Source organism: Onychostruthus taczanowskii, unplaced genomic scaffold, assembly GCF_017590055.1.
Source record: "Onychostruthus taczanowskii isolate IOZ18803 unplaced genomic scaffold, ASM1759005v1 scaffold762, whole genome shotgun sequence".
Lineage (NCBI taxonomy): Eukaryota > Metazoa > Chordata > Aves > Passeriformes > Passeridae > Onychostruthus > Onychostruthus taczanowskii.
In genome coordinates, this window is record NW_024505473.1 from 10,388 (window position 1) to 18,253 (window position 7,866).

Consider the following 7,866-nt stretch of genomic DNA (forward strand, 5'->3'; position numbering starts at 1 on the left):
ATTGGGGATTGATCGGTGGGGATTGAGGGGGGAATCAATGGTAGATCAATAGGGGGCCTATAGGGGATTGATTGGGGATTGATCGGTGGGGATTGAGTGGGGATTGAGGGGGGATTGATACCGATCAATAGGGGGCCTATCGGGGATTGAGGGGGAATTGATCAAGAATTGATCAGAGATTGAGGGGGGATTGATACCAGATCAATAGGGGGCCTATCAGGGACCTATTGGGGATTGATCGGTGGGGATTGAGGGGGGAATCAATGGTAGATCAATAGGGGGCCTATAGGGGATTGATTGGGGATTGATCGGTGGGGATTGAGTGGGGATTGAGGGGGGATTGATACCGATCAATAGGGGGCCTATCGGGGATTGAGGGGGAATTGATCAAGAATTGATCAGAGATTGAGGGGGGATTGATACCAGATCAATAGGGGGCCTATCAGGGACCTATTGGGGATTGATCGGTGGGGATTGAGGGGGGAATCAATGGTAGATCAATAGGGGGCCTATAGGGGATTGATTGGGGATTGATCATTGGAGATTGATCGGGGACCAAGGGGGGATTGATACTGGATCAATAGGGGGCCTATCAGGGACCTATTGGGGATTGATCAATGGGAATTGATCAGGGATCTAGGGGGGATTGAGGGGGGATCCATGGCGGATCAATAGGGGCCGATCAGGGATTCATTGATGGGGATTGATCGGGGATCGAGGGGAGATCAATAGGGGACTTATCGGGAATTGATCAATGGGGATTGATTGGGGATTGAGGGAGGATTGATAATGCATCAGTAGGGGACCTATAGAAGATTGATCAAGGATCGATTGAGGGGGATGGAGACGAAATTGATTAGTGATTGAGGGGGGATCGATACCAGATCTATAGGGGACCTATAGGGGATTGATTGATGTGGAATGATTGTGGATTGATTTGGGATTGAGAGGGGATCAATACCAGATCAATAGGGGACCTATAGGGGATTGATTGGGGATTGAGGGCGGATTGATCAGGCATTGATCAGGGAATGATGGGAGATTGAGGGGGAATAGACTGAGGATTGAGGGGGGATTGATACTGGATCAATAGGGGACCTATAGGAGATTGATTGATGTGGATTGATTTGGGATTGAGAGGGGATCAATACCGGATCAATAGAGGATTGATTGATGGGTGTTGATCAGGGACTGATCAGGGATCATGGGGCGATTGATCAGAGATCAATAGGGGATCTGTAGGGGATCGATTGGGGATTGATGGGGGATTGATTGGAGATTGATTGGGGGTCGAGGGGGGATCGATACTGAATCAATAGGGGACCTATAGGGGATTGAGGGGGTTTGGTACTGGATCGATAGGGGATGGATTGATTGATTGATTGATTGATTGATGGGGGACTGATGGGGGATTGATGGGGGATTGATCGGGGATCGATACCGGATCAATAGGGGTTTGATCGATGGGGATTGATTGGGGATTGATCGATGGGGGATCGATCGGGTTCCATGGGGGTCTCTATAGGGTTCTAGAGTATTCCATATGGTCTCTGTGGGGTTCCATGGAGTTCTATGGGGTTCCCGTGGGTTCTAGAAGGTTCTAGAGATTTCTGTAGGGTTCCCATGGGGTTCCATGGAGTCTCCAGAAAGTTCCATAGGGTTCTAGAAGGTTCTATAGGATTCCATATGGTCTCTCTGGGGTTCCATGGAGTCTCCAGAAGGTTCTGTAGGGTTCTAGAAGGTTCTGTAGGTTTCTATAGGGTTCCCATAGGGTTCCATGGGGTTCTGTAGGATTCCAGAAGTTTCTATAGGATTCCATACGGTCTCTGTGGGGTTCCAGGGAGTCTCCAGAAGGTTCCGTGGTGTTCTGTATGGCTCTGTAGGATTCTAGAATGTTCTATAGGGTTCCCATGGGGTTCCATGGAGTCTCCAGAAGGTTCCATAGGGTTCTAGAAGGTTCTATAGGATTCCATATGGTCTCTCTGGGGTTCCATGGAGTCTCCAGAAGGTTCTGTAGGGTTCTAGAAGGTTCTGTAGGTTTCTATAGGGTTCCCATAGGGTTCCATGGGGTTCTGTAGGATTCCAGAAGTTTCTATAGGATTCCATACGGTCTCTGTGGGGTTCCAGGGAGTCTCCAGAAGGTTCCGTGGTGTTCTGTATGGCTCTGTAGGATTCTAGAATGTTCTATAGGGTTCCCATGGGGTTCCATGGAGTCTCCAGAAGGTTCCATAGGGTTCTAGAAGGTTCTATAGGATTCCATATGGTCTCTCTGGGGTTCCATGGAGTCTCCAGAAGGTTCTGTAGGGTTCTAGAGGATTCCATAGGGCTCCCATAGGGTTCCATGGGGTTCTGTAGGATTCTAGAAGTTTCTATAGGATTCCATACGGTCTCTCTGGGGTTCCAGGGAGTCTCCAGAAGGTTCCGTGGTGCTCTGTATGGCTCCATAGGGTTCTAGAAGGTTCTAGAGGGTTCTATAGGGTCCCCATGGGGTTCCATGGCATCTCCAGAAAGTTCCATAGGGTTCTAGAAGGTTCTATAGGAATCTATACGGTCTCTGTGGGGTTCCATGGAGTCTCCAGAAGGTTCTGTAGGGTTCTAGAAGGTTCTGTAGGTTTCTATAAGGTTCCCATGGGGTTCTGCAGGATTCTAGAAGTTTCTATAGGATTCCATACGGTCTCTGTGGGGTTCCATGGAGTCTCCAGAAGGTTCTGTGGAGGTTCAATGGGATTCTAGAAGGTTCCAGAGGGTTCAATGGAGTCTCCAGAAGGTTCTGTGGTGTTCTGTATGGCTCCAGGCGGTCCTAGAAGGTTCTAGAGGTTTCTGTCGGGTTCCCATAGGGTTCCAGGGAGTCTCCAGAAGGTTCCGTGGGGTTCTATGGGGTTCCACAGGGTCTCTATAGAGTCCCATAGGGTTCCATAGGGTTCTCTAGGGTTCTAGAAGATTCTATCGGGTTCCACAGGGTCTCTATAGGGTCCCATAGGGGTCCATAGGGTTCTCTAGGGTTCTAGAAGATTCTATCGGGTTCCACAGGGTCTCTATAGGGTCCCATAGGGGTCCATAGGGTTCTCTAGGGTTCTAGAAGATTCTATCGGGTTCCACAGGGTCTCTATAGGGTCCCATAGGGGTCCATAGGGTTCTCTAGGGTTCTAGAAGATTCTATCGGGTTCCACAGGGTCTCTATAGGGTCCCATAGGGGTCCATAGGGTTCTCTAGGGTTCTAGAAGATTCTATCGGGTTCCACAGGGTCACTACAGCTGCCCATAGGAGCCCCCAGGGTGCCTATAGCCAATCAATGGGGTAATACCAACACATGGGGTGCCTATAGGATACCAATACCAATCAATAGCGGACCAATAGCGATCAATAATGGCTCTAGAGGGTCTACAGGGTCCAGCAATGGCGCACGGGGGGCTGCAGGCGCTGAGGCTGGGGTCGGCTGGGATCCATAGGGTGTCTATAGGGTACCAATAGGGTACCGATAGGGTACCAATAGGGTACCAATACCGATCAATAACTGATCAATACCGATCAATAACTGATCGATAATGATCGATAATGACCCCACAGGTCCGGCGATGGCGCACGGGGGGCTGCAGGCGCTGGGGCTGGGGCTGGCTGGGATCCATAGGGTGTCTATAGGGTTCCAATAGGGTATCAATGGGGGCCAATAGGGTACCAATACCAATCAATACCGATCAATAACTGATCAATACCAATCAATAACACCCGCAGGTCCGGCGATGGCGCATGGGGGGCTGCAGGCGCTGGGGCTGGCGCTGGCCGGCGCCGGCTGGGATCCATAGGGTATCAATAGGGCACCAATAGGGCACCAATAGGGTACCAATACCGATCAATACCGATCAATAACTGATCAATACCAATCAATAACACCCGCAGGTCCGGCGATGGCGCATGGGGGGCTGCAGGCGCTGGGGCTGGCGCTGGCCGGCGCCGGCTGGGATCCATAGGGTATCAATAGGGCACCAATAGGGCACCAATAGGGTACCAATACCGATCAATACCGATCAATAACTGATCAATACCAATCAATAACACCCGCAGGTCCGGCGATGGCGCATGGGGGGCTGCAGGCGCTGGGGCTGGCGCTGGCTGGGATCCATAGGGTACCAATAGGGTACCAATACCGATCAATACCGATCAATAACTGATCAATACCAATCAATAACACCCGCAGGTCCGGCGATGGCGCATGGGGGGCTGCAGGCGCTGGGGCTGGCGCTGGCCGGCGCCGGCTGGGATCCATAGGGTATCAATAGGGCACCAATAGGGCACCAATAGGGTACCAATACCGATCAATAACACCGGGGTGTGACAGTGACACCGATGGGACACAGGCTATGGGGACACTGGGGACGTTGGGGACGTTGGGGACACCAAGGACATCCTGGGGCTTGGGGACACCGGGGACACGGGGGTGTGACAGTGACGCTGACACATTTGGGGTTATTGGTGTATCGGAGACATTGGGGACATCAGGAAAGTGACAGGGACACATTTGGGGTGTTGGGGACACTGGGGACAATGAGGACATTGGGGACATTGGGGACACTGGGGATGCGGGGCAGCTCCAGGTCTGGGACTCCCGAAAATGGGTCTGGGACTCCGGAAAATGGGTCTGGGATGCCACAAAATGGGTGTGGGACCTCCGAAAATGGGTTCGAGACCCCCAAAAATGGGTTTGGGACACCCGAAAATGGGTTTGGGACCCGCGAAAATGGGTCTGGGACCCCCAAAATGGGGGCGGGACCCCAGGAAATGGGGATGGGACACCCGAAAATGGGTTTGGGACCCCCGAAAATGGGTTTAGGACCACCGAAAATGGGTCTGGGACACCCGAAAATGGGTCTGGGGCCACTGAAAATGGGTTTGGGACCCCCGAAATGGGGGCGGGACCCCCCAAAATGGGGCTGGGACCCCCCAAAATTGGTGTGGGATCCCCAAAAATGGGTTTGGGACCCTCGAAAATGGGTTTGGGACCCCCCAAAAAATGGGTTCGGGACTCCCAAAAATGGGTTTGGGACCCCTGAAAATGGGTTCAGGACCCCCGAAAATGGGTTTGGGACCCCCGAAATGGGGGCGGGACCCCCGTCAATGGGTTTGGGGCCACTGAAAATGGGGGCAGGACCCCCCAAAATGGGGCTGGGACCACTGAAATTGGGGTTGGGACCCCAAAAAATGGATTCGGGACCCCCGAAAATGGGTGTGGGACCCCCGAAAATGGGTTTGGGACACTCCAAAATGGGTTTGGGGCCACTGAAAATGGGTGCGAGACCCCCGAAAAGGCGTTTTTGGGGTGATTTCAGCAGATTTTGGGAATTTTGGGGCAATTTCAGAGGACTTTGGGGGTTTTGAGGTGATTTCAGCAGATTTTGGGAACTTTTGGGGCAATTTCATCAGATTTTGGGCTTTTTTGGAGTGATTTCAGCTGATTTTGAGGAGTTTTTAGGGTAATTTCAGCAGATTTTGGGGTATTTTGGGGTGATTTCAGCAGATTTTGGGGTTTTGACGTGATTTCAGTGGATTTTGGGGTGATTTCAGCAGATTTTGGGTTTTGGGGGAAGATTTCAGCAGATTTTGGGGTTTTTTGGGGTGATTTCCACGGATTTTGAGGTGATTTCAGGGGATTTTGGGAATTTTTGGGGCAATTTCAGCAGATTTTGGGTTTTTGAGGTGATTTCAGTGGATTTTGGGGTGATTTCCCCAGATTTTGGGGTGATTTCCCCGGATTTTGAGGTGATTTCAGTGGATTTTGGGGTGATTTCACGGGATTTTTGGGTGATTTCCCCAGATTTTGGGGCGATTTCAGTGGATTTTGGGGTGATTTCCCCAGATTTTGGGGTGATTTCCCCGGATTTTGAGGTGATTTCAGTGGATTTTGGGGTGATTTCACGGGATTTTTGGGTGATTTCCCCAGATTTTGGGGCGATTTCAGTGGATTTTGGGGTGATTTGCCCGGATTTTGGGGTGATTTCAGGGGATTTTGGGGTGATTTCCCCAGATTTTGGGGTGATTTGCCCAGATTTTGGGGTGATTTCATGGGATTTTGGGGTGATTTCAGCAGATTTTGGGATTTTTGAGGTGATTTGCCCGGATTTTGGGGTGATTTCAGGGGATTTTGGGGTGATTTCAGTGGATTTTGGGGTGATTTCAGTGGATTTTGGGGTGATTTCAGGGGATTTTGGGGTAATTTTCCCGGATTTTGGGGTTTTCCAGGGCTGCTGGCGCTCGTCGCCTGCTCCTGGTACGGCCACAGGATCGTCTCCAATTTCTACGACGCCACCGTGCCCATGAACTACAAGTGAGTAAAATTTGGGGTGAATTCCGGGGATTTTGGGGCTTTGGGGGTTTTTGGGGTCCTGGGGGGGTTTTGGGGCACCGATTTGGGGCGATTTTTGTCGATTTTAGGGTGATTTCGGTGGATTTAAGGTGATTTTTTGGTGATTTTTATGGATTTTTTTGGGTAGGTTTTGGATTTTAAGGAGGGATTTTGGGGTGAAATCTGCACAGTTTGGGGTTTTTGGGGTCCTGGGGGGTTTTTGGGGTGCCAATTTGGGGCCATTTTGGTGGATTTTAGGGTGATTTTTCTGGATTTAAGGTGATTTTTGGTGATTTTTATGGTATTTTTGGTTGAGTTTTGGATTTCCTGGGGGGATTTTGGGGTGAAATCCAGCGGGTTTGGGGAAATTTTGGTGAATTTTTTTGCGGCCTTGGGATATTTTGGGATATTTGGGTTCATTTCAGAATATTTTGGGTTATTTTGATCGGATTTTTTGCTATTTTGGGGTATTTTGGGTTAATTCTGGCATATTTTGGGTTAATTTTGGGGTATTTTGGGCTATTTTAATTGGGTTTTTTTCTGTTTAGAGACAATATTTTGGGGGATTTTGGACATTTCTCACCTAAATTCTCTCTCCAGGGTCGAGTTTGGCTCAGCGCTCTTCCTGGGCTGGGCTTAATTCTGGCTTAATTTTGGAATATTTTGGGTTAATTTGGGTGGGGTGATTTCCCCAGATTTTGGGGTGATTTGCCCAGATTTTGGGGTGATTTCATGGGATTTTGGGGTGATTTCAGTGGATTTTGGGGTGATTTCATGGGATTTTGGGGTGATTTCAGCAGATTTTGGGATTTTTGAGGTGATTTGCCCGGATTTTGGGGTGATTTCAGGGGATTTTGGGGTGATTTCAGTGGATTTTGGGGTGATTTCAGTGGATTTTGGGGTGATTTCAGGGGATTTTGGGGTGATTTCAGTGGATTTTGGGGTGATTTCAGGGGATTTTTGGGTGATTTCCCCAGATTTTGGGGCGATTTCAGTGGATTTTGGGGTGATTTGCCCGGATTTTGGGGTGATTTCAGGGGATTTTGGGGTGATTTCCCCAGATTTTGGGGTGATTTGCCCAGATTTTGGGGTGATTTCATGGGATTTTGGGGTGATTTCAGTGGATTTTGGGGTGATTTCAGCAGATTTTGGGTTTTGGGGGAAGATTTCAGCAGATTTTGGGCCGGATTTTGGGGTTTTCCAGGGCTGCTGGCGCTCGTCGCCTGCTCCTGGTACGGCCACAGGATCGTCTCCAATTTCTACGACGCCACCGTGCCCATGAACTACAAGTGAGTAAAATTTGGGGTAAAATCCGCCAGATTTGGGGTTTGGGGGGTTTTGGGGTTTCTGGGTTTTTCGGGGTGCTGATTTGGGGCAATTGTGGTGAATTTTGGGGAGATTTTTGTGGATTTGAAGGTGATTTTTAGGGTATCTTTGGTGATTTTTAAGGATTTTTCTGGTGGGTTTTGGATTTCCAGGGGGCATTTTTGGGGTAAAATCTGCCCTTTTTGGGGTTTTGGGGTCCTGGC